At 35.3% G+C, this 26396-nt stretch overlaps 1 long non-coding RNA gene across 4 annotated transcripts in view; it reads left to right on the plus strand.

Moving 5' to 3' along the window:
- Positions 1–21840, plus strand: part of LOC142159794 (uncharacterized) — a 45545-nt gene extending 23705 nt beyond the window's left edge. The window contains exons 3-8 of one of the 4 annotated variants that reach the window (XR_012692999.1): positions 148–200; positions 1277–1474; positions 4000–4103; positions 4221–4884; positions 8076–8223; positions 21302–21840. This is a non-coding gene — a long non-coding RNA (uncharacterized LOC142159794). Of the gene's footprint in view, positions 1–147; positions 201–1276; positions 1475–3999; positions 4104–4220; positions 4885–8075; positions 11965–21301 lie in introns of those variants that run through there. The other 3 variants (XR_012693000.1, XR_012692998.1, XR_012693001.1) reach the window with 3 other exon arrangements.
- The last annotated feature ends 4556 nt before the right edge of the window (positions 21841–26396 follow it).

Genomic DNA, 26396 nt, shown 5'->3' on the forward strand with positions numbered 1-26396 from the left:
AATTTCCTAAGCTTTGTTGCCGTCACTTAAGCTTTACTACATTATACGTGCTTCGAATGCTTTGTTCACCTCCAGAATTTTTTACCCACATGTATGAGTATATTATTACTGCCAGAATAAACATTATCTGGTCTCTCTCTTTAACAGGAGCTACATTACAAATGAAGAAAATAAAAGGTGTAGAGGCCTCAGGCAACATGGTAAGAAGAAACAAATTTAAATAAAACATTGTTTTGAATATTTCAGATTTTTTTGTAGATTTTCAAAGCCCTTAAGCAATATTACCACATACAGGTGGAGCAGAGTTAGTAAATGCTATATAAAAGAAACATAAAAAATGTATTTTGAAGCATTGCAAACATGAGAACAGGAAATGCTGGTAGTGAGGTATAAATGTATCATATTCCTAGAAAAACCATAATAAATCTTGTTTAGCTGTATGTAATCCTGTAATACTTCAAGTCTATCAGGAATTATTAATAACCATTTTGATGATGTTGAATCAACTGAAAAAACAATAAAAAACACTGTTATCTAACTTAATATGTGTATTGTAAACCATTTCATGCTGATGGCCATCCCCATATCATAGATTTTTCAGAACTTTTTGATTTAAATAATACCTTAGCCATGATGTTTCATGAAGTACTTTTCCTTTAATATCTATGAATAGTCCTTACGTTTACATTAATCATTATGGCTATCCATATGGTAATCAACATGACCATATATATATATATATATATATATATATATAATATAATATACATATATGCGTACGTACATATATATATGTATATATATATTTACTTACATATATATATGTATATGTATATACACATTCACAATATGTTATCCTTTCATAAGCATTATAGCTCAGCCAACAGCAGTATTACTGGAGAAGAAGATACTCCAAAACGATAAAAAAAAAAAAATTAACACATTAACACACTGGAGAATTTTCCGACCAATCTGTTATCTACAACTATGGTACCTACGACTGAAGGTCTGACCGGTCTAATGATTCATGCGTACACACTATACACGATTTACCTTCAGATCTGTGCTCTTCATCTGGTCCTATGGTCATTTAGAGAATGACAGCACAATAGTCACTCATTCATTCATTCCTGTCACACTGATTAACCGCCTTGTTATAGCAAGGTGTGCCAAGCGCCCTGGTATACCACATGTCATCACAAATTTCGTTAGCTTCTGTGACTCTGAAACAAAGTATTCAGTCTCAGAGCGAGCAAATGAATTTCTCCATCTGCAGCACTCTCGACATTTAGTCACCAGGACATGTTCATTGCCGGCATTGGCTGAAAAGACCATGACTTTGTAAACTCTATGGAGCTAGTGATTGTGAATGCATACACACTGCATAGGAAGGTGATTGGAACAAGATTATTAAATAGTACGACCAACCAAATGGAATGACAATCGGGACTTTGGAACGACTGTTGTTCATCGTGTAAGTATACACACTAACGCGTTATGTGGCCAAACGGTCATTTATCAGGTGATTGGCCCGATAATTGGCTTAAAAACCTCCAGTGTGTTCCTAGCCTTACTCGCTAGAGAGCAATTATTATTAGTTTCTGCACCCTGTAATTTAGCCTGAAAAGTGTATTTTTCATCTGGCCTTCTTATTTTAGATGTTTAATGAATTTCCCCTATGTTTGTTTAGTCTTCAAGCCTGTTATTCTTAAATTAAAGAATTTGATAACCTAGTTTGAAGAGGAGTGTTTCAAGATAATGCTTAAGTGATTTAAGGATAAGGGTTTGGTTTACAGGGTGGGGTAATTCCAGATTATGATTACAGAACTAGAGAAATCTCAAAAGTTGAAATGAAAAGTGTTATTAGGGGAGGATGATACTCATACATCATTGACAGATCATAAAGTGCAATTATGTAGGTATAAAGGGACTAAAGAAGAGATTTAGAAAGGTGTATTTGCATGGAAGGCTTTGTAGACTTAAATGAGGATTTCTAATTTTAATCCTGTAGGAAACAGGAAACTAGAGTAATGACAGAGCAGCAGTTTTAGTTAAACTAGTAGTGTAGAAGACCAGTCTAGAAGTAATATTCATCATTAATTGAATTATGAAAGCATTGTGGTCCATGATAACATGTTGGAAAAGAATGCGTATGTGTGCACTTTTTACCATTCATGTTTATCATATTTGTTCATCGTCATCTATTTGTAAGAGGCTCGTATACATGGAGTATACAGGTAGTGGACAAAAATGGAAATGGAAACACCTGGGTAAATGAGGGACACCAATCATATTGGAAGCAAGGACTTGCACTCATATTCAGCGAGTACGTGAATTAGTCAAATAAAGTTGCAGTATTATCAGGGTTATGTTTGAAAATGCTGGATTACCTATAATTAAGGCTAGCATGGCTGCAGTGACTTCGAAGGAGATTTAATGACCAAAATAGTTAAAATTTTACTGTTAATTTTTGCACAAGCAACATTATCTATGGTGATGTCAGCATGAAACTCCAAGGGAAAAGCATTATCAGCAAAGAGAGGATCATGAAATAAGTGCATTAATTTGAAGTTTAAGGGAAAAGAGGCAAGTGTCTGCACCTGCACACTTCCACCTGCATCTCGATCATCCAGTTATATAAAAAAACTCCATAGAGCAGAATATCATAATTGGGCTGCAGTTCAGTAACTGTGCATCACAACTGGCAGTGCCCTTTTCAGTAGTCCAAAGAGCACAAACAGTAGCCTACCACGCAGTGAAGAAAGGTGATATGTTCACATGAATCATCCTTTACCATGTTCTTCCCCTCAGATGATTGCACATGTGGTGCTAACCTAACGAACTCTATAGCCATAAGTGCTTCTTTCCAACAGTGAAGGGTTATGGTGTTTCCTTGATGTTGTGTGGCGCATTTTCCTGGCATGGTTTGGGCATATTTCTTTTAGAAAGAAAGATTAATGCCAATTGCTACTTGATGGTATTGAGTTATGATATTTACCCCATGCTGCATTATTGTTTTCCCGATGTGAGTATTGCCTTCTAGAAGGACAGTGACCCCAGCCACAGAACAATTGAGGTTGCCAAATGGTTTAATGAGCACAATACTGATTTGATCTATATATCATGACCTTCTCACTCACCAGATCTGAAAACAGGCATTTATGGGATATTCTGGAATGATACCTGAGACAGCATACTCCACCACCATCATTCAGACATCTGACTGTCTTGTGGAAGAATGGTCCTGCATCTCTTCTGATCAATTCCTGATCCACAGCATACTTTGTATGCTATGGTGTGTACAAGCTGTACTGATCATGCCTTACTGAGCGGACATGTTGGCCAAATGCCCTATTCTGTGACTTTATATTAGTGTCGGGGCGGATCTAGATAATTGGTGTACCGGGGGCGATTTAGGGGGGGGGCGATTTAGGCCCCGCCCCCTTTCTGCCTTGTGATGCGGCCGGCGGCTGCACACTATGTGCAGGTCCGTTCTGCAGTGAAAGTGTGCTGCCCGAATGCTCTGATTGTGTTTAAAACACAATCAGAGCAGCCGGGCAGCATACTGTCACTGCAGAACGGACCTGCACATAGTGTGCAGCCGTCAGCAGCAAGCTCCGATCGCCCCCCCCCCCCCCCCCCCCCCCTGGATCCGCCACTGATTAGTGTTTCCATTTTTTGTTCACTACCTGTACATTCGCCATAGATCCCTCTGCTCTGTTTAAAGAGTGGTACTTTCACCTACATGAAATATAGCATGACTATTTAGACAGACTTGGTAGCTAACATACCGTGTTTGGTAGATTTCTACATTTCTAGACATATGTATATATTTGCGTATCTTAAATACATTAATTATTTTATAGTATTTAGAATCCATTCCTCTGAAGATGAGTATTGTGCACCATATGCTTAAAGAATACTGATATTTTATGTTAGATGAGAAGCCAGGGACAGCAACCATTGTTTTTCTTCCTTTCTTTTACTACTATACAATAGGATCTATGTGGACGGTATCCAGGACCTATATGGTATCCAAAATGGCTAAGATACAGAGTGGGTGATGACCTTTTGCATTCCATTAAATTTCAATAATTCATCAGGTATGAAGCTTACATTTTAAGTTTCCATATTTATGACATGCAGTATATAGCAACATGCCTGTTGTCTATGTACAGTAGATAATACATTCATTGTCAATAGTTTAATCAATTCCACAGGGAGCAGTATATAGGAACCCAGCCTACACTCGTCGTTCCAGATTGCCAGTGTATATACAAACTGTCGGCTTTTAGGACATACAGATATATTTTCATAAGGTCAGTGGTCTTTATTGGAGACTGGGTTTTGTTTTTTATTATAAAGTAAAATGTTATAATTTCTCAGTCAAAGACTTATAGATGATTGAAATGACCATCGATATATAATATGCCTAGATGAAACATTTTTTTCTTTGATAATTATCTTAAATATATCTCTGAACAAACAACTTTAACTACATAATGTCTTGGAACTGGATTTGAAAGACTTCTTTGGTTTGAGAACCAATAAAAAACAGTGCCGAAATCTAAGGCAAACAGCTATTTTTTTCACATTTATATACATGTTTCTTCATTAAAGTGAACCACAATTACAATATCTGAAGGAAAGAGATTAGCGGCTCCTCTGCATACAGTAATGATCTATATGGGCACTTCTACTAAAAGCTCTTCCCTTACTTGAATTTGCTGCACGCCTTTTCTCTCTGCTGCGTCCGTTGTTTTTTCTCTTTCTCTTCCAGTTTCCAGTGAATGGTGACCTGGGGTGATTCCTTTTTCTGCTGTTACACATGAATGAACTCCATGGAGAATTGGTATCCTCATAGAATGCATCTCTTATTGCAAGGTAAGCAATACATATTAAACAATAATGAGTGTAATATTTATATATAAAAGTTAGCACCATATTTTTTTAATTCAGATCTCCTTTTGATAAGATGATCTGCATTTTTAAATCAATGTATCTGCTGTTTTATGGTGGAAAATTAAGCATACAGTCAGGGGCAGGCTAGGCTGGGTGGCAGGGGAGCATCTGCCACCCAGGCCGGTCCCGTAGTGGGCCACCTTTGGCTGGGTCACTGGGCCACCTGCATTTTTTTTCCTTAAAAATAGGCCGGTGTGTCGAGTCTTGCCCCCCAGGCTAAAATATGCCAGCCCTCCCCTGCATACCGTAAAGTTGTTTTGACCCTATCTACTGTATTTATGTGCTGGACATTTCAACATATATCTGCATACTGTGCAGGTTTTGCTCTTACAAATGGCACCCTTAGGCAACTGATTAATAATATGCCCTGTACAGTGGGCCATTTCTTCCTCCGCTAACACTGTGTTGTTTAGAAGATGTGATATATCAGGTTTGTTGCATCTGACAGGCCATATCTATAGCCCAAATCTCTCCCATCCTGGTTCCAAGACACTATGGGGACTGTCTTTCAAATGATGTGATCACCATATACCACTCTACACTAAAGAAATAATTACAAAGTCCGTAAATGGGGTAGGTTCTAATGCCCAGCTTTTCCCCATCCTAGCTTCAGTAAACTCAAGTGTACTCTCATTTGATGTGGTAGTTTGTCTACTTTTAAAAATTGGTTACCTATATTACTTCTACACATTTTATGCATTTCATTCAAGACAGTGCAAAGTAGCAAAAATAAAGCATTATCATTTTCAAGTACAGATTGTATTACCAAAACATATGTGTAGAATCCTGGTTTTTGCTGTTTAGGAAAAGTGAATTGAACCCAAAGCAAAAGCCACAAAGTATTTCTTGGACTTGTTTAGAAAAACACACTTGCTTTTAGTTCCATTTCAATATAAAAATAAACACTTTTCTGGCCATTTTGGGTAGATTTTTTTTCAAGAGGTATAAGCAAACTAATGGTATTTTCTGGAAATTTAAACTTTTCTGGAAAAAAAAGGAATAATTTGTGTGGATACTGCATTTACATTTACTCATATTGATGTCGAAATGTGACCAGCCCAAAAAATGCCAAAATAAGGGTGAGATAAAGCCTCAGCGGGGAAGTGGTTAAGGCCTTAAACTTTTTAAATTCTCTTTAAGAAACAAGCTGTGGTTTCATCTTTTCAGCTGGTTGATTTCAAAAGGTCATCGATTGGAATTAATTGCAGCAAGTACTGTAAGATGTAACCTAATAATGCTCTAATATTGATAATATAGTCAATCTTTATTACATGATATTTACAAGACACAATAAGGGGAATTGGGCGCGTTACTGTAAAACGTAACACGGCCTATGCACTATTACCGATATTATGGTAATAGTGCGCATAATTACTGTTAATACGGTAATTTCAACGGTGGCTTTTTGTTCACGGTTCCCTGAGCCGTGAGCAGAAATCTGTATTAAAATTACAGTATTAACTGTAATACACTTAGCGCTGCGCTAGTCTGGGAGAAATTGAATTCCCCCTAATGTATGTGGGAAACATTTCCAGTTATATGTCATATTACCAAAAAGCACTTATATAGAGGTCATTTTATTTTTCTTACCACCCACATCAACTACAATACCTACTACACCTACAACAACCCCCTGCCCAACTGCATAAGAAAGTTGTTGTTTTGTGCTGCACTAGCAAAATAACAATTTTTTCTTAAAATGATGTCTTATTCATTTCGATCCAGCTCTTGTGTTTTATATCCACCTCTTTGTATACAAGAGATGATGATGGAAACTGATTATGAAAAACCTTGTTAAATAATTCATAGATGCCGACATATATGGAAAGGTTTATGAAGCTTTTGCCCTGGTATATCTACAGTAATAATTTATCTTCTACGCATTACTGAATTAGTGAAAATGTGCAACATGGCAATCTGATAGAACTCACATTTTGTTACATTAAGTAGCATTAGGGTAAAATAGTAGACTAAAGCTGTCCATGCATGGGCAAATGGGGTTGCTTAGTTGGAGTGCTGACCTATCATATCTGTGACCAATTTAGCGGCTTATAAATTTGTACCCACACACACAGGACCTTATTTAGAGTCGGACGCAAAGTCTGTTTTAGGCGCATCCAACAAAAAAACACTACCACGCATGTGCAGAAAGCACCAAATCCGCCTGCATCACTTGCGACAGCTTGCGACTCACTACGAGAGAATGGGAGGAACAGGGAATTGTGAAGGCGTGACCATGTAAATATATCCTAGTCGCAGTGAGGCGCAGACGCAACACACGTCAAAACAGGGCTAAAGCTGTGCGGCAGGAATTAGGTGGCGTTAGCTAGCTGCAGGAACTGCTCACAGTTTGATAGGGTATTAAGAGTGGGAAGGAACTGGGGTTGCTTGCTACTCGTAATACCCTACCAAGCTTGGGCACACTCCCACTCCTACACTTCTTAAACAGACTTTGCGTCCGACTCTAAATGAGGTCCACAGCAGTTTGTGTGCAATGTCTAAAATGACAAATCACTGTGTGTATGGTCAAATTGTAACTAACAATCCAACATGGTGATACAGTGCTGATTCTGAAAGGTAGTTAAATTATGGCACATAATTATGACAAAATATGCAGTTATAATTTATGCTGGTAAATGGTACTGCTGCTTTAACCAAGTGTATTCATTTTATTACTCAGTTAACGATCATTTGCTTGTCAGATTTTAAATTGCACCAGATAGCATGTTTTAATGATAATTTAGCATGTGTCAGTTCATCATGAAGAAAGGCTAAATTTAAACCCGCAGTCATAAGTCACACCTTTTTTGTGTCAAGGAAATGAACCAAAGGTACGATAATCCGCTGAACCAATTATTTTTTTTTCCTTCTGTCTGAATGTCAACAAGCGCTAATCAATATCATCCTTTAAGTCTTGAAGACCCTAGTGTATACAATTTTTGACAATAATCTGCCACCTACTTTGCCAATCAGCATGAATTTAAGAAGAGTGTCGGGGCCAGATGTAATTAGGAGGCAGTAGAATTGAATTACTGATACACATCATTGCAGGCACAACTGAATGGCATTTGATGATGTATTTATTTTGGTGTATTTATTTCAATTCTTTTCAGATAAGTGCTTTGTCTGTGGAGTACTGTTTCCAGAAATCAATGCGTTGCTACATGAGGGGAAGAAGCTATGATCCATTACTCTGCTCGTACAGTCCACCTCGGCAGTGTGATCTCCAGAGTTGTATTTTATTTTCACAGATGGTTTATTGTACGTGTTTAAAAATGTAAATACTAATTTCAGCTCAGAAAAAGTGAATACAGAATTAAGTCACTGCATCTGAATATAGGTTAAAAACCCACAATCAAGCACATTGAGGAAGAATCACAGTTCACACTGCTGCTAAAATTTTACAGATCTATTGCTGAAAATAAGCATTTGTTTATATAATCATGTTGTACTATAGCGTTTAGCAATTTAACACATATAGAGTTAGTAAAACAAATATATAACTTTATTTTAAAAACTGTAAGAATAGAGGTGTTGGTTTGAGCATTGCATATAGATGCTAAGTGTAGTTGTTATATATCTGTATTTTAAACTGGTTTGACAGAGTATCTTAGATCTATTATTATATGAATATCACCATTTTTTATGATTTGAATAGATTCCTTTATTAATAGACTCTTCTAAATAAGGTACAAAACAATACAATGTAACATTTAAGCTTCAAAAAATTGCTTTAGTGTTTAGTTCTATCCTTGAAATACAATTTAAAAGAGAGGTATTTTTCCATCATGCATATTTTCCTTTTATTCTGCAAGGTACTTTGTGCCTTTCAGAACCTTTGTTTGTTTCCAAATGATCTGCAGATGTTTTGTTTGAGCAGATTATCCTGGAAAATGCAGTTTTCTTTATGGAAATAATTAGCGACTAGAAGTCGGAATGCATATCCCATTCCGAAATAAGCTTTCACACTCCTCTGATGCTTAAAGACAATTAAGCTAATTGCCTCTCCAATGTCATCTGCTGTTATTTGATTGTTTATTTTTTATTATGTTAGAATTAGTAGATTACTCATCTGCTACATACAATAAAGTGGTTAGCTACACTTAGTTTGCTGTGAGGTTGATAAAGATTTTTTATCCATAGTCATTATTACATGAAGGTCCATGGCCATTGTAAATGTAATGCTAAAGCACTTTCAAAAAGATATCAAGTAACATCTAATGGAAGTTTCAGGCAAAGCATAATTACAGCTGCTGGTTGAAGCTGATTAGAATCTCGCTTTTAATGTCCCATTTGTATCAAGCTTTTTTATACAGTGTTGCAAGGAGAGTGGACTGTAAATGGGATACATTAGATGTGTTATTGTTTGTATTCCCTATGTGCTTAAAGCAAAACATTGCTGCACTCTCGGTCTCGTATCAATTTGCTAAAAAGGCCTGTTTGGCGGTCTAAGTCTTAACTGGACAAGCTGTTCAATCCATTGCTTATGTTTATATTCCACTTGTCTTTGGTGAAATTATAGTTTGAACACTTGTGTCTGAAAAGTGTTTAATAGCAAGAGACTGCATTCATGGACTCTCAGGAATATTGGCAATATATGTGAGAAGAGAGAACTTGTCTAATATTTGTAGACAGGTAAATAGAAAGCAGGCTGTAGCATGTCTATGACATTCATGTCCCTTGTTATAGAAAAAAAGATATCTTCACATTTTTGTCCATTTTTTTTAAATTGATCTGCTCCCAGCTGTATTGATTCGTTAAGATGAATGCAAATTGCATTTCTGACGTATAATACGCTTTTTCACTTGTAGGCAAGCGCCAAAAGTACTAGTTCCGAAAATAGTGCTGCATGTTCACATGTAAAAGATCGTATTATACATCAGAAACGCAGTTTGCGTTCAACTTAACATGATCCCATAAATAATCATTGTGCAATTCTGAAATACCATTATACTGTTTACATGAAACAATTTGGCAATATAGTTCCTTAAAGGCAATGTAACAAACAATATATTCATTATAGGTTTAACTTATATACCCATCTCTCCCCTTCTGTGGCTGATAATTACCCCCTGGCACCCAGAAGTTATACGGGAAATTTTTCAATGCTTATGATGTGAATATGGCAATTATAGGTCGGGGAATACATATGCAGTTTTGTCAGGGCAACATTATTGTGCACTTTCAACTCTTTATCTTGTCTGCATTTACATGCTTTAGAAATGACAATTGGAAACCAGTAATAAGAGAAATCATTTCCTGAGGGGGTTGCTCTTCAGCACTTAGACCCTTCACTACATGAAGAATGTCATTAGGAGATGTACACATTCCTCCCCACTATAATCTATTCTGAAAGTATAAGCATTGTGAATTATTGTACGTGTTTAGAAATAATTATCACTTAAGGCTCTATTCATAATCTATTCTGTAGCATTATTCATTACTTCAGGATTTATCTCAATATAGAATTGAAAGGGCTTTTGTAACAAGGTAATTTTGCTTTGAATTTTGAAAAACAAGAATCATATTCTAAGGGTTGATGTACTATAGGCCAATGATACAGATGCACTTATACATATACATATACAGTACAATGATCAGAAGCAATGCAGTGAATATAGCATAGATAGCAGCAGTTGATATAATAGGGCTTCAAATTCATATACTGTATGGTTCAGTGCCTTGATTAACTCATTCAGGTTGTTACACTATATATGCTGAAGGGCACAGAACCTTAAAAGTAAAAGTAAAGAGCAAAAGTACTATGTGTGTTTAAATAGATTGACAATACTTGCATGTTTCTTCCTCTTTGTCTGAAACTCTTTTTACCTTAATTAATCTAAGTACTGTTTTGTCCTCATGCAGAAAATATGTATGATTAAGGCCACTGCATCAGACATTTGTGCATCAACTCTCAATAACATACAGCTATCATGTACAGTGTCATTTAAACTAACAATGACAAAGCTGATTTAAGATGCACCATCCTCCATTAAAATTGGAATTAGCTGAAGATAATTTATTTGGTTTATATGATAATGCTCTTTTATACTACAGTGGTATTTTTTTTTATTGACACGTGCGAATATGAAATTTTAAGTGCTCATATTTCTATTTGTGTGTTAAGCATTTATGATATCTAGGGAAAAGCAGGGCAGTTTTGAAATGATTTGAAGACTGCTACAATTTACTATTATATGTAACTGAAGAAAGCGGCAAAGTTCATCAAGGAGATTGACATAATGTCAGTAAAAAGTAAATGTCAATCAAATTACTTTTCTAACCAGTCTGTGTGCATCCCAGTCGTATTATTGGTGAGCAACTGCATGTGTATTAACATACTAACAACTGCAGACACACAGTAAATGCAAATCACTGAGTCTACAGCTTCAATTAAAATTGACTAACATCACTTACAAATAACTAACAAAACTAACCAGGACCTAAAGCATGCTATACTAACCTCACTTTCTACTAACCATGCAGAGACACAGCAAACTGTTCAAGTTACTGACTCTGCCTGTCTTTTCTTTTCTTACTACTAACTTGTAAACAGCAAACCCACTAACATTAACTGCCTGTCCTGTCTTCTCAATTGTCTGGTGGTGTGATTCAACTGAGTGTGACAACTCAGAGGAAAAGATCTGGAGTCTGCAATGCTGAATTACTAACATTGTCTACTGCTAACTGTACTAACAATATTAAACAAACTAATGTATAGTTACTAAATATTCCAATGCTATTCACAATGACAAATTAACATGGTTTCAGCTTGTCTTGTGATAAGCTATCACATTTCTCATAATGATAGACCAAGTATTTAATATGTTTACTATAAGTTTGGGGCTGTGTATGAAGTATGGATTTTCCATGGGGCAATGACATCTGCAATACCTTACGTTGTCTTGTGTTACATTTTGGTGCAAGATTGTATTGTTATATTTTGCTACCTTTGTAGAACATAATGGGATAGAACATTACAATAACTATGCACTTATACCAGTTTAGTAGTCTTGTATTATTATTTTTACAGAGAACCATTTTTTTACTGTTTTAGTGTGCACTCTAGTGCTAAAGTATTTAAAGTTAGTGGTCTGTATAACTATAAGAACTGGGCTCTCATAAAGTAGAAGACCCATTGCCTTTACAATTACGTTACACAGAAACCTATGTAAAAAAACATCTATTTTTTTTATAATTAGAAACCTGGTTTGGAGTATTTATTGCACCCCAGAAAATGTATCTATAGCTTATTCGAACCCAAGGTTTTCTAACTCTTGGCCTGCAAGCTAGCTGTACTAAAATTTATTTTTTCAATCCCAGACAGCTTCACTAGACTTTATCACATAATATTATTAGATCATCGCATATATTGATGTATTATATTGGTTTAAACTAATATACTCTATTACACGGTTATATACCTTTTCTAGTACTTTTATATTTTCCTTGTCTTAAGCATGTTAGTAATGCTCATTTATAAGACTAATATTTTTGTACAGTTACTCCAAATGTTGACTATTGAGTGAGAAGAATCCGTGATTTTTAGTAGAACTGTTTCATTGTTCGGCTTCATACATACATAGCCTCTCACTTATCTACCCCAGGGTAGTGGTAAATGAGTGATTTGTTCTTCTGCATATTTAGCCCTACGGGCAGTGTTAATAGAGTGTATCAGAACTACTATAACAGGAACTTTTTGCTTACACTTCCTATATTGTGCAAGAAAATTTTAAATGTGAGATATATTCTCCTAGGGCTAAAAAAAGATAGGTGCACAAAGTCCTTGTTTGCCACTACCCTTAAAAATGATTTGCAAACAATGAATTCAACCTCATTCTTGTATGCATTGAAATGTTAAAATATTTTTAAATATACAGTTGTCATCTATTTAACATATCCATACAATTGTTCACCTGGCTTCTGATGAAACCACAAATATTTGTGGGCAGCCAAAACTAAAATGAACTCCCAGATATCAAGTCTTTCCTCTGACTACATAAAAATGTTTATTGATTAGACTAAGTTGCCATGATGTTTAACTGTCTTGTGAAAAAGTATTTTGCTTTAGTGCACATAAGAAACTAAACTATAAGTTGTGCTTTCTAATTCTTTGTGGAACAATGTTTATTTTCTCCCCAATAGAAAATATTGCATGTTCTTTTTAGATTTAATATTGATGCATGTAAAAGTAGACATTGCATTCCAATAAAAAGTACCAACTCTTGTGACAATAATACTAATGCAAAATGCACGCATAACGCTTCAGAATGTAAAGGCAATGCTTAAAATTCTTGTATAGAAATTTACTAATCTTTACTAACTCCTGATGCATGCTGAAGGCTCTACAGAGAGCATCTGTGCAATTAACCTATCAATTGATCTTATACTAATCTAAAGCATGACACACTTAATATACCTTCAGTGTATTACCCTGTCTGACTCTAGTCATAAATTGCTTTGCTAATGATCAGTGCAAAATCTTATGCTAGAATAACAGGTTGTCTTTTTCAATGTGATTGGCTGGTGACATCTCCAGTCAACATGGAATTGGGATTTTTTTTTTAAGATCAACTATTCCAGAGATTATTGGGTATCTTGCTAATAATCATGAATTGTATATTAACCCCTTGTTATTTTAGGTTCTATATGATTTTAGCTACCTTGCCACAGCTCATACTCTGCTGTATATCCATGTAAACTCTCAATACCTTCTAATATGACATGTGGGATATACAATGCAAAAAGTAATGCATGCCTACGTATACATTGACATTGACGTTTCTGTACAGTTCTTAGTTTATCTGCAAAGAAAGTATGTATAGTATGATACTATTAATTGGACCAAACTGTTATTTCCTTCCAGTAAGGAATGTATTATAAATACTCAGGACATGAAATCTTCATGATGTAGCATGATGTTGAATAAAATGGAAAAGTCCTGATCTAAAACCATATAGTCACCCATGATCAGTCCTAATATCCAAAATAAGCAATTCATCTCTTTGTAACAGAGAAATAATACATTCTAAGTTAATATAAAGAACATTTCAAGGTGTGATACTTTATAATTATGATTTAATGTGTTGATCCAAGAAAAGTTATCATACTATATCCATCTTGATCTTTCTTTGTAATCAATAGAGATCTAGTTGAACTTATCCACAAAAACCAGAAAACCGTAGGAGCAATAGAGCAATATAGAGATCCATTGATCTGTATGCGGCCTTGCTTCTGGTATACGTGGCTTGGAATTTGGAAAGAGCATGTTGGCATTAATTCTCACAGTAACCTCTGAGCTGCATATCTCCCTGTTGTCTGTGTGGGTAGCAGACAAGGCGCTTCATAAAAGTCAATGGATCTCTCAGTGCATTTCTCTGGCGGTTTTCTCAAATTGCTTTCCGTTTGGAACACAGCTCAAGAAACCAATTGTGTGGATGAGCCCTTAAGCTCTTTACTATTCTAATTTTTTAATATTGTTTTTCTAATAAACATATGACTTTCTTGCATGTCTATTTTGCATATCTTAAATTTCCCCACATTATAATTTCTTCAAAATGCATGAACATGATAGATAGCAGACGTAATCCTGTTATATGGTGCAGAACTTGGATAAAAGGCATTGTCACTAAGCTGCAATGTATCTGCAAAGATTAATGGAAAGCATGTTAATAGTATATCAATATCTCACAGAGCCAATGAAGCATACACTGACTAGAAATAATTTAGAATATGTTATTATATTAATATGTGGGACAGTATTAATTTTTAGAAGTATTTTGTGTAACTTCTATTGGAGTAGGCTTTATATGCAGTTACTACACCTAAAAGGCATTTCTTATTGTAGCCTTTTTGTATTGATTAATACTGGATGATTGTGGATCATTGTAAGTTGAAAGCTATATTTACTGGCATGGATTATTTTTCCAAAAAGCCACACCTTTTTAAAGAATAAGTGATTTTTTTTATTAATGTTCTAGCACAATTCTGATGTATTTTTACTTCATAGTCAGGCTCTCATATTACTGACACAGGAAACCAGGACACTGATGTTATCAGGTGCTCAGTCTATGAAAGTCACCTCATGCATCTTTTAGATGCTGAATGCAATAAAACAGATTGTCGTTCCCACTATTTATGTCGAAAATGGCGTGAGAAAAGTATGGTGGAATAATAAACAGTCCAAGTCCTAGTGAAACTAGCTACACTAGCCCGTAAGGATCTGAGTTAGGATCAAAGAAAAAAAAAAGAGCAACTTTACACCTGGACAAACCATGTTACAATGCAAGGGGTACAAATTGACTTTTTTTTGCCTGCACGAGAAATACTGGCTGTTTTTTCATGTAGCACACAAATACTTGATAGCTTTATTTTTTGCACTGAAATTAAAGTTGATCTAGGACATGCCGTATTCCTATAAATCTGTCCCTACATTTTAAATTTACCTCCCCCTCAGGGGCGAACGCAGGATTTAGAAGGGGGGGGTTCTCGCCCCCCCCCTGGAAAAAAAATAAAATATTGCGAGAGGGAGCTGCTGCGCATGCGCAGCAGCTCCATTTCAGCGAGTCTGAATTCTAATTCTAAAGCAGCCGCGGTGCTGTCAAGCAGCATCCGCGGCAGTGCTGTATTATACTACAATACAGCACTGCTGCGGACGCTTCTTTGACAGCGCCGCGGCTGCTGCACAGTTCCGTTGGTTCGCGGAGGGGAGGGGTTTCTGGAGAACCAGAAACCCCCCCTGCGTGCGCCACTGCCCCTCCAATGCAACATGGTTTTGCCAAGTTGCAAATTTGCTCCTTTTTTTTACTTCATTCCTAACTCAAAATCAGGCCCTAAGTATGTCACTAGTTATAGTTAGTAATTACCTGTTCTGAAATAAACTAGTGTCATGTATTCAATGGAAGTATTAGTTTTTCAGTTGTTTACCTTAAGATTCTGAAAGTTTGAATTTCATGATTGTGATTTTATTGAGTAAAGTTGCTTCAAAATGTCTAAAATAGTATTATATTACAGAAAGAGCGCTTGGTGCTATCAAATGACAGCTAAACCTAAAGAAACTTACTTCTACTATAGAATTATATGCAGATCAAGAAACACTTCCTTGATTTCATAAAAATGTTATTTGCTGTATGACAGCTTCAAACCTGACACGCCATTATGTTTTATTCTGTATATTTTCACTTTTGAGGGTTATACATTTCATGTGTGTCCAAAATGAAATTTCTGATTTATATGTTGATTTAGCATTGGTCATGAAATCTGTGTTGTTTATTTTTAATCACCTCCAATTATATGCTAACATAGGTGTAAAAGTGCCCAAGTGCAGTAATGTAAATTAGACATTTGATCAGTCGACCGATGAAATCTTGATGCTGATTATTTGCTATGGGTCACTGCAGTTGCTCACTTTTGCATTTTCTTAGTAAATATCCAACATGATAGATGTATTTTCCATACCACAACAAGAATGTTGCAATCTGGGTAAATGGAAAATAATCATCAGCACTGCAACATCAATGCATTGTATAGTTGTGAATGGAAATAGCAAATAACATGTGCAGGTGATTTGAAAAACAAACCATGCTCACATTGTACTCCTCAGTAAATCTAGCACTCAACATACATACATTTGAGCATAAGGACTGAGCTGTATTTAGGTCAAGGTGAAAAGAGTTCAACAGAAGGATGACCTTGAAAGCTTGAAAACATGCAAAGCTGCTCAGTATAAACTGTATGAATGCCATTTCCATCTATTTGAGTATGATTACCAGCAAGGGGGGCATGGGGGGGGGGGGGGAGTGGACAAAAGGAAGGCAGTTTGATGTGTTATAGAGTATTATGTGTATATGGTTATACAAAACAAGAAAAGGCATATACACACACTGTGTGTGTGCATGTGTGTGTGTGTGTGTGTGTGTGTGTGTGTGTGTGTGTGTGTGTGTTAACCTTCATTTTACTTATTTAAATTTGCCTAAGATGTTGTCATCTAACATCCCATATATCAACATTTGCAGTAAGTGTGTGTGTGCAAGAAATATCCTGTTAAATACATAGTTTCATATGCCCGCAAACTTTAAGATCTACATAACATCTGCTCACTGTCTATGCACAGCCATTGTTTGGAGTGCGTATACCTGTGCCTTTTATATCTAGTTAATTCATGCATGCTCCTAGCATATGATAATCTTTATACATATGTTACTGATAAGATCACCTATGGTTTAGTTGCTAAGCAGGAATAAGTTTCAAGAATAAATATTGACATAAAGACACATAAATAAATACAGTTTTGTAATCATGAATTTCTAGCAGTTTTTAAGGGGATTCCCAGAAACGGTAGCAGGTGTTTTAGAAAACAGCTATAAAGCGATAAAATCACTAAATCGATAAAATCATAAAATTGTTTATCTTTATTTTCATTATTATTTTTACATGTTGTATGTGTATGTAGTGCTCAGATTATTACTTAAGTGGACTGGAATTGAAACAAGTTTATTTAAAAATTCTTGGAAATGTGTTTTACTAATATGACAAGACTAACATGTATGTTTTAACTGCTGATATGCTTTCAATACTAACATAGTGGTAATAAGTTGCTGGTAACTATACTGATATCGGTATGGTTTTAAGATGCATCTCTGTCATGGAAGTCATTATTTTAAGGTAAGAAAGAAGCTGCGATATCATGAATGCGTATGTATGGATGGATTTTACATTACATGCTTACCCATAGCCATCCACATGGTGTGGAGTTCTTGTTGATTCCAGCCTGGTTGGTAGAGCATGCTGCACAATATATAGATCAATTACAGCTGGAGACTGTTGGTGGTCTTACATATTCGGTTGGCTATGTGGAATTTTTTTGTGCAATGGAATTGGTTTATTCAACTCCAGATTCCATGACAGAATTGTGTCTGTAAGCATGACTAACAACCTAAACTATGTTCTGTCCTAACACTGTCATGAATGTATCTGATTAATATTGCTGATCAATAAAGAAACTAATATAACTAAAAGCTAACAAATCTTTATTAACTTACTAAAAACCTAACATTTTTTTATTAACTTACTAACAGTGTGCTAGTCCAGGCTGATCTGTCATGGGTGCAATCAGTGAGAGATTTTGGAAGTGAGAAAGAAGGTTCATGCCACATATTGAATATCAGTTAAAGATTGTTATCTAATCTACTTATATGGTGTTTACTGTGAAACAAATTTGGTTTATGGTTTAAGTTTGCACCTTAAAATACTGTCCATTTTGATCTAAAGCAGTTAGAAACTGTAGCTTACAGATGGAGTAACATTTTTCCAGACATACACAAAGCTTTCCAGATTGACAAACATGACCTCTACCTTGCCATATTGTCATCTATTCATAGTCTTATCTTTGAAAGCAGTGGCGATAGAGACAGGAAACACAAGTGGCGAACAGCACACCACTTTTCTTAAAGAACTCTGCTCCATCTGTATCTACAATTAAGTACACACATTTTTTAAAGTGGAATCCAAACAATGAATACGCTTATGTTATTGTTCTCTGTAAGCAGCATCTATTCATTGACAAGAAAGAGATATGTGGATATTTTAGACTGAATTAGGGTGAATCGTCCAGTGAATGAACGGTCAAGGGAATTCTCTTGTTTAAGAGAATGGTGTATGAAATAGATACTACATGAAAACTATTTTTACACATGTACCATCATCATTCTATGTCTACTATTAAAATAAATATTTGGTTTGAAGATTGAAGTAACAGTTATAATTGTACAACCAAAAAAACCCCGAAGCGCTGTAGAAATTACCAGTAATCCAATGCACAAAGCCAGCAAATGAACACAAATAATGTGACTTAATAAAACAAAGGCAACAGATAAACTTACAAAGATGGTGTATTCAAAAGAATTTTAATGCATTAAAATTCAAAATGTTCATTCACTTTTAATGTTATTCACTAGATGATTCGCCCCTACATAAATTCAGCATTGTCAGTTTTTGTTGATTGGAATCTGCCCTAATTCTTCTGACAATGGGAGGCACAGTGCTTTAAGTATTGGGATTAGAGAATGGCTGTCATCATTAGGTATACGTATTTTTTTCTAATAGAGCAGGTTATTTTTTTTTACAGGGTTAATAACTTAATATAAGTGTAGAGATGAACAAAACCATCTGCTATGGTTTCTGTACTCTGGCTAGTTTGGTGGCCCCGATTCCTGAACAAAGATGCAAAAAGTTGTCTCATAGGGGTATAATAAATAATTACATTGCATGAAGTAATTATTAGATCTTACAAACCGAACAAATTTACATTCCGAACAAAATTTATACCCTCAAAATATCTTTTTAAATGACTGTTTCAACCAGGAATAACTGATTTATTAATGTATTTGCTGAAAAAAGCATTATTGGCCCAATATGTAATTTAACAAAATAATTGAGCAAAACAAATTGAAAGAGATTTGCTCATCTCTACACAGGAGATGGACTTTTAGAGAAACAAGCATGGCAGCTTACAGTGAGCACCTTCTGAAGGATTTTCAGAATGAAAATAACTAAGTTCAATTCATTGTCCTCTAAAACATGTCTTGACATGTTTAGGGGGTTAGTTCCACTTTAACATACTATATAGTGTCTACTTGCTTGTTTTTTTGAGATGTATCTAAGCTGCTTAACATTATTACTGTTCAAAAGAGTGTGCAGAAGAGGCATAGTTATGTGTCTAAGTGGATATTTGCTTCCGCACTTACTTAGAAATGACATAATTTTTCTCCTTAAGCACCATCTGAACTTATGATACACAAACAGTGCTGTCCTGAATCAATGAAAAACAAAACATACCCTTTGTTCCCTACATAGTAACTATGTGCGAGTGACTCTGCCAGTAACACCAGTGGTCAAGATTAAAAACAGTCTTTAACTGATACCCTATTTACTGCATTGAGTTTACTTTATTGAATTACTCACCTAATGGTTGCTCCAATGACATATGATCATCTTACCTGTTCCATGAGCTCAAAACGAGCCAATCTTGTAAGTGTTAAAGGTCCTCTAAGCCTAGAATACAAGTTTATTTAAATTAAAATGGATATTGTAAAATTCACAAATATATATGTAAACCTAAAAATGTTATATCATCCTAGAAAACTAAGTTCAAACCATTGTTTTAAGTGTTAAGAGACCTCGACAATTTCTGTGCAGTCATCTGAAATAGATTTTTAACAGGAAACCTGATGCTAATTGTAAAATCAATTCACTCAGTGTCAATGCTACAGTATCTCATATATACTTCCTATAAGGTTATACAATGTTTACATGTATATTTATGTTATGTTCACTATTAGCCACTTCATATAAAGTCACTTGTATTTAAGGTTTACTTTACTTTTAACCCTGCAATGAGACATTTACTAAATTAAAGATGGGGAAATTGAAGACAATAGGCATATCAGTATGTCCATGGGATTTTATTTCTTGGTATTGTAGTGGGGGTTTATGTAAAAGGACTAGCTTACTTTACCATTATAATTAAAAGTACACAGGAAACCCTAATCAAAAATAAATACATAGTCCATGCTCTTCTTGAAGTTTATACTAACTTAAAAGGATTGTTTTATCCAGAAAAGATCATTTAACAATTAGAGTGTTAGCAATATTGAATCTCGTTCCTATAATTAATCTTTTGATAAAATCAGACTTTTATAATTTGATTTTTGTGTTGATATACAGCAATGTTTCCAGATGTGAATGCTGCAACAGTACGAATATCGCAGTTTGTGATAATATGTAGAGCTGATTCATTTTCAGGCTTATCTTCCTCCTCTATGGAATGGACTGACCATACCTGCTAGTTGCAACCTGCTCTGTTATTAAGACAAAAAAATATATATTTTACAGACCCAGTAAATCGGTCTTTAGAAAAGTTCTTCTTATGTTTTTTTTTTAGGAACTGGACATTTATTTTTGGTCATCTATTGTGTTCCATAAAGGCTATTGGTTTTAAAATCACCCATTTTTAAACGTAAAATGAAGATTTTTAATATTTACTAGGATGCTGAAATCACAATTCATTGTCTGATTTTGTACAAAAGATTATCACAGGGATTCATAACAATAATAATAATAATAATTATTATTATTATTATTATTATTATTTAGGAGGTACTATTCATATTTAGAGCCACTTGCTGATTACTGTACACATGATGAAAAACAAAATGATTTGACATAACTGTGAACATGCCTTGCCTTCTTTTTCCCCAACGAACAAAACAATTTGCACATGACTTGTGCAAGTTCTGGGCTAGGCAACCTTTGTGACTAAACAGCTGTTGTTCCCCCACAGCTCCCAGAGCCTGGACTCTCTGATTGGCTAACAGACTGTCTACAGCTTCCAGCATGCTGTCTGCTAGCTGACTGCTGGGAGACCATTCTTGGAGTTGTGGATAACAGCAGTTGGAGAGTCGCATGTTGCTGCCCTCTGGTCTAACATGTTTAACTAACACCTTGGGACAAATTATGCCTTCCCTAACAGAAAGTCAAGCACATTGCATGTCGGTCCACTGGATAACTGTAATACCAGCATCGGATAACCCCTTGTTGAAACAATACCTGTCTTCTTCCCTGTTTAATGTTGTTTTTGGCACACACCATTTTAATCCTAAATGGTGGAAATTATTTGGTTTCGTGTGGAATACAAGAACCGAGTATTTATAATGGGATCCTTGTCAGCAAGCAGGTGTTGACTATGAGCTATGATTGTCTTCAGACTTTTTATGGTCTGCAGCATGGAATATCACTAACTTACTAACACATGACCTGGGATGCGCATGCCTCTTAGCATCAAGGAGAAAATTTATAGTACATAAATAAATATTTTTTTACTTTCAAAACAAGATTTTTTAGAAGTTTGTAACATATGCAGGTCCTCTAGTATGTTAGTGTAGTATTTTCTAGGCAATGTCTCCAAAAAACTAATGGTGTATTATATGCGTACCAGATATAAGATGTAAGAAGGCTCGTCACACAATGCTGGATGTATCATAGTCATATGTCTTCATGCAGGTAGAAGGAAAAAACCAAAGAATAGTGTACTATAGTAATGACACCAGTGAATAGGCTATATAAAACAATGTGTTGCAGCGTACCAAAGAGAATACAAAAAGCAGCCTACCTGAATCAGATGCTTAGTGTACTCAGCATCTATTCATCCTGGTGACTCCAATATTCTATCCGGAACTAAGGAAAAAAGGGGAAACAAACCCATATAGCATAGTAATTACCCTATATAGCATATTCACTGGTGTCATTGCTATACTACACTATTCTTTGTTTTTTTCCCTTCTACCTGCATGTTCACATATGGGGGTAAATGTATCATAGTCCGGTTTGTGCATCCCGCGCGAGATCGGCGAGATAACAGCTAAAATTTAAAGCGCCGCTGCCTTGTAAAGGGAAAGTTGCCTTTACAAGGCAGCGCTGCTTTAAATTTTAGCTGTCATCTCGCCGATCTCGCGCGGGATGCAAAAACCGGACTATGATACATTTACCCCATGGTTGGAGATGATGGAAGACATATGACTATGATACATCCAGCATTTTGTAACTAGCCTTCATAAATCTTATATCTGGTACGCATATAATACACCATTGCATTTTTGGAGACATTGCCTAGAAAATACTACACTATTAGGTGCCCCCTTGTTCCTTCTGCTTGCTATTTTCCAGATTGTACATATTCGGGGTACCGTCCAAAATTCTGAAGGAAGGCTGCCGCCTTGTATGGAGGAAGTAGTTATGGTGGATATGGACTTTTTATAAGTGACTTACAATCATGATCCGAGCGCCATTGTTTTTTTTTAGTTTTTTCCTCTAGTATGTTAGTTTGGTTTTAGTAGCATAATCGATTTATGGTAATATTTTTCTAGCCATTGTGCTGCACCTATAACTTACTCAAAAAGTGACATAAATATAACAATTCTATGGATATTTTAGAAAATACACTGCATTTCAAGGATGTTGTTTGTTTTTTGCTGAGGTATCACCTCTATACGTTCTGCCTATGTATTGTTACATAACCGTCAGTTTTCATTATCAACATGTTTCTGTAATTCTATTGTCAAAAATCCCCTGCCCAGGTTTTGTTGTAAAGTGGAAAAAAACTTTCTGGTGAAAGTTATTGATAAATGAGACTGTGAACCCTTTTGTAAAAGTATTATTGTGAAATAATGTCCTATATAATCCCAATCAAACACTAATGCAGTAGAGCTATATTGGGAATCAGCATTATCAGTCCATATGGTAAGGATTATTAAGCCTTAGAACTGCAGTCTCCTTTAGGACAAAGTTTACCACCTTTAACCTGGGACCTTTAGGCAAGCATACCTGTGATGATATTCAGGGCCGCCATCAGGGGGGTACGGGGGGTACTGTTGTACCGGGCCCGGGCTCACCAGCGGGCCCGGTACAACAGCACAGCACAGACTTACCTGGGGCCCCGCTGGTCTCCGCTACTCTGTCTTCAGCCTGGCTGTCATGTGGGGGGGGGGCGCACATGGGGGAGGGGGCGCTCATGGGGGGGGGCTGGGGGACACGGGGTGCCCGTACTGGGCCCCATGATTTCTGAAGGCGGCCCTGATGATATTGTAGGGTGCAAAGATACGCATCAGGCCATGCTATATCCACTTTGGCTTTTACAATGATTATTTTTATTTTAAAATGATTATTATTCTGGTCCGCTGCATTAGCACACTGGTTATCTCCTTCAGAACTATAGAGCTTTGATTACTAATAAGTGCTTGAGGAGTCCAGGCACTAGAAGGATTTGCTATTGAATGGATTGGTGAGATGCTTTTAAACATCTATTTTTCAGTGCATAAAGATCTCTGGATAAATAGTAGGACACTTTGTTCCTAAAGAGCCTCTGCCATTCTAAGTTTATTAATCCTCACAATTTTGACAGAGAATACTGATTCCCTATATTGCTCTATTGCATTAATATTTGACTTTTATTTTCATTAAGGAGCATTGTAGATTATATCATTTATTTATGCAGATATTTGTACACTGTCCATTCATTCATTTTCTTCTATGCGTAAAATTGATAAATATATATTCATTAAATTATTATTATAATTGACTTGTTTCAAATAATATCTAATAATTATGCACATTATAAATTAAATTACTTTGCTCATTTTTCTTCTAATATCCTATAAGTCCCATGTCTCAATTAATAAAAATGGTTATTACTATATTATTCTTAAACAGAACTTAAAAACTTCACTATCTGTGTAAATGTACCTCTGTTATGTTTTTCATTTGAAAAAAAAATGTAAATATTAATAAAGTATCACAGCTGTTACTTGATTTTTACAACTATTACTTGTATTTAAATAAAGAATGGATTGTTAATGTTATGGTGCAATAAACATCAGATCACATTTTTATCAATAGAGTATGTTGTCATCAATGTGTCCTATATCTATATGCCTTGGCTAGTATCCATGTCTTTTAAAATCATCAGTTGGACAAACGTCATTCTTGATGGAAATAAGTGGGACAGGCTGTAGGGTGAATACAACAATATACAGTCAAAATAAAAAATATTATAAATTAGTATGTAAAAAACAATTGGTACATTTACCTGCTTAGACCAACTTTGGTATCTCTGTTCGGTGGATATTTTCATAGTTCTATGGAATATAATTTCTTATGTCTTTTAATTAATCTTAGAAGTGAGATAAACAACATTGCCATCATCATCTTGTTTTAAAATACTAAGACTGCCTTCATTTTTCTAGAACCTCTGTTAGAAGTCACAGGAAATGTATTATTTACTAGGGACATTGCTGATCTTAATATTAATATTTCTCATGTACTAGTATATCGTTATACATGTTTTTTACCTTTTTATATGTCTAAAATTATATCTGTCTTTTGTCCAATTTTGTACAATAAACAATACTAGCTTATCTTAAATACTTTGAAATGTGGTTTATTTGTGTATGCTTACAACAAAATATAACAATAAAATCTGTGTTTAAAAATCACTCAGCCTTTTGGTTTGTAATTTTCACAATGTTTATACATCTAAAAACATATCTGTGAAGTATATAAATTGAGGTACCATAGGGTCAGCTAGGTCATATATATTCATGTTGTATGAAAGTAGACAACTACAGTTTTGCCCAATATTAATGCCACCGGTAACTACATATAACATAATTTCTGTATTATAACGGAACACTTTTACAAAGGTCAGTGTACTGTAGATAGTTTATTATTTTTATTATTATACTTCGTAATGAATTTTGAAGCAATGACATCACCAACCACAGTTTCTAAGGATCTAATTTGCAAGACTTCATTTATAAATTAATGTTTTTTAGACATGATATTATTAAGTTGCCCACCAAGTTATAAACCACTTAAAATTAATTGATTCTAAATGTCAAAAAACAATGCTTCTTTTGTTTTCAGAAAAAAATGTCCATCCAATTACAGTCAATTGAAGTCACTTTTGTATAAAAGGGTAAATACTTTCTAGAGCTGTATTAGCTTGTTATGGTCACATCTGCCGCATATGATATCATGCTGCTATAAAAACATCTTCAGAAGATTACTCAAGAACATGCAATGCTTGCAAAGCTAAATACTAAATTCCCACCAACAGTTTGTCTTGGGAGAAAAAGTTATGCAATATCACACCTGAACAGTCATATAGATAGAGCTGGGAACAGAGATTTTGTCTCTCTTGATGTGACCTTTTCATCTTTACCATAAAATTTGTCATGTTCATATGTTGGTTAAATAACCCCTCAACATGTCAGTGCAGTAGTGTGCATATTCGTACATTAATGCAGTCGCAGAGAGTGGGTTTTTATTGTCCAAAATAGTCCAGTAAGAGGTTCCCTTAATCAAATAGAACCTTAACTCCAGGTTACCTGTTTTCAACATGGATCATAGCTATATATCTGCAAAAAAGATTTTCCACTAGAGCTATTGCTGGCCCTGGTGATTCCATCTAGCTATCCTGCATCCAGAGCACGGGAATAAGAAGTTGAAAAGTTGAAGGGCTGGCAAAGTACCCAGGTTCTACTTAATTTTGCACATTTCTATGCTGCAGGGCGGTTACCTATTTCATTATTGTGGCTTTCTTTAATGTCTTTTGCTATGACTCCATTTTAAAAAGGTAAAATATGTTAACAGGTCAAGCTAAAGTGGCTTGATTCCAGTGGATGCATATCAAAGGACCAGTGTGGATGCTTTGTCAGGGCCAAAATGTTTAAGGGTACCAAGGACTGTGACATCATTCCTATGTAGCAACTATTTTCCTCCAGGAACACTATAAGTATCATTAACAAACCATGGAATACCTAGATGTGCAGCACATTTTATTTTGTGCAAATGCTCTTACTAGTTTGCCAATAATGGTTATG

This window comes from Mixophyes fleayi, chromosome 1 (assembly GCF_038048845.1).
Source record: "Mixophyes fleayi isolate aMixFle1 chromosome 1, aMixFle1.hap1, whole genome shotgun sequence".
Taxonomy (NCBI): Eukaryota; Metazoa; Chordata; class Amphibia; order Anura; family Limnodynastidae; genus Mixophyes; species Mixophyes fleayi.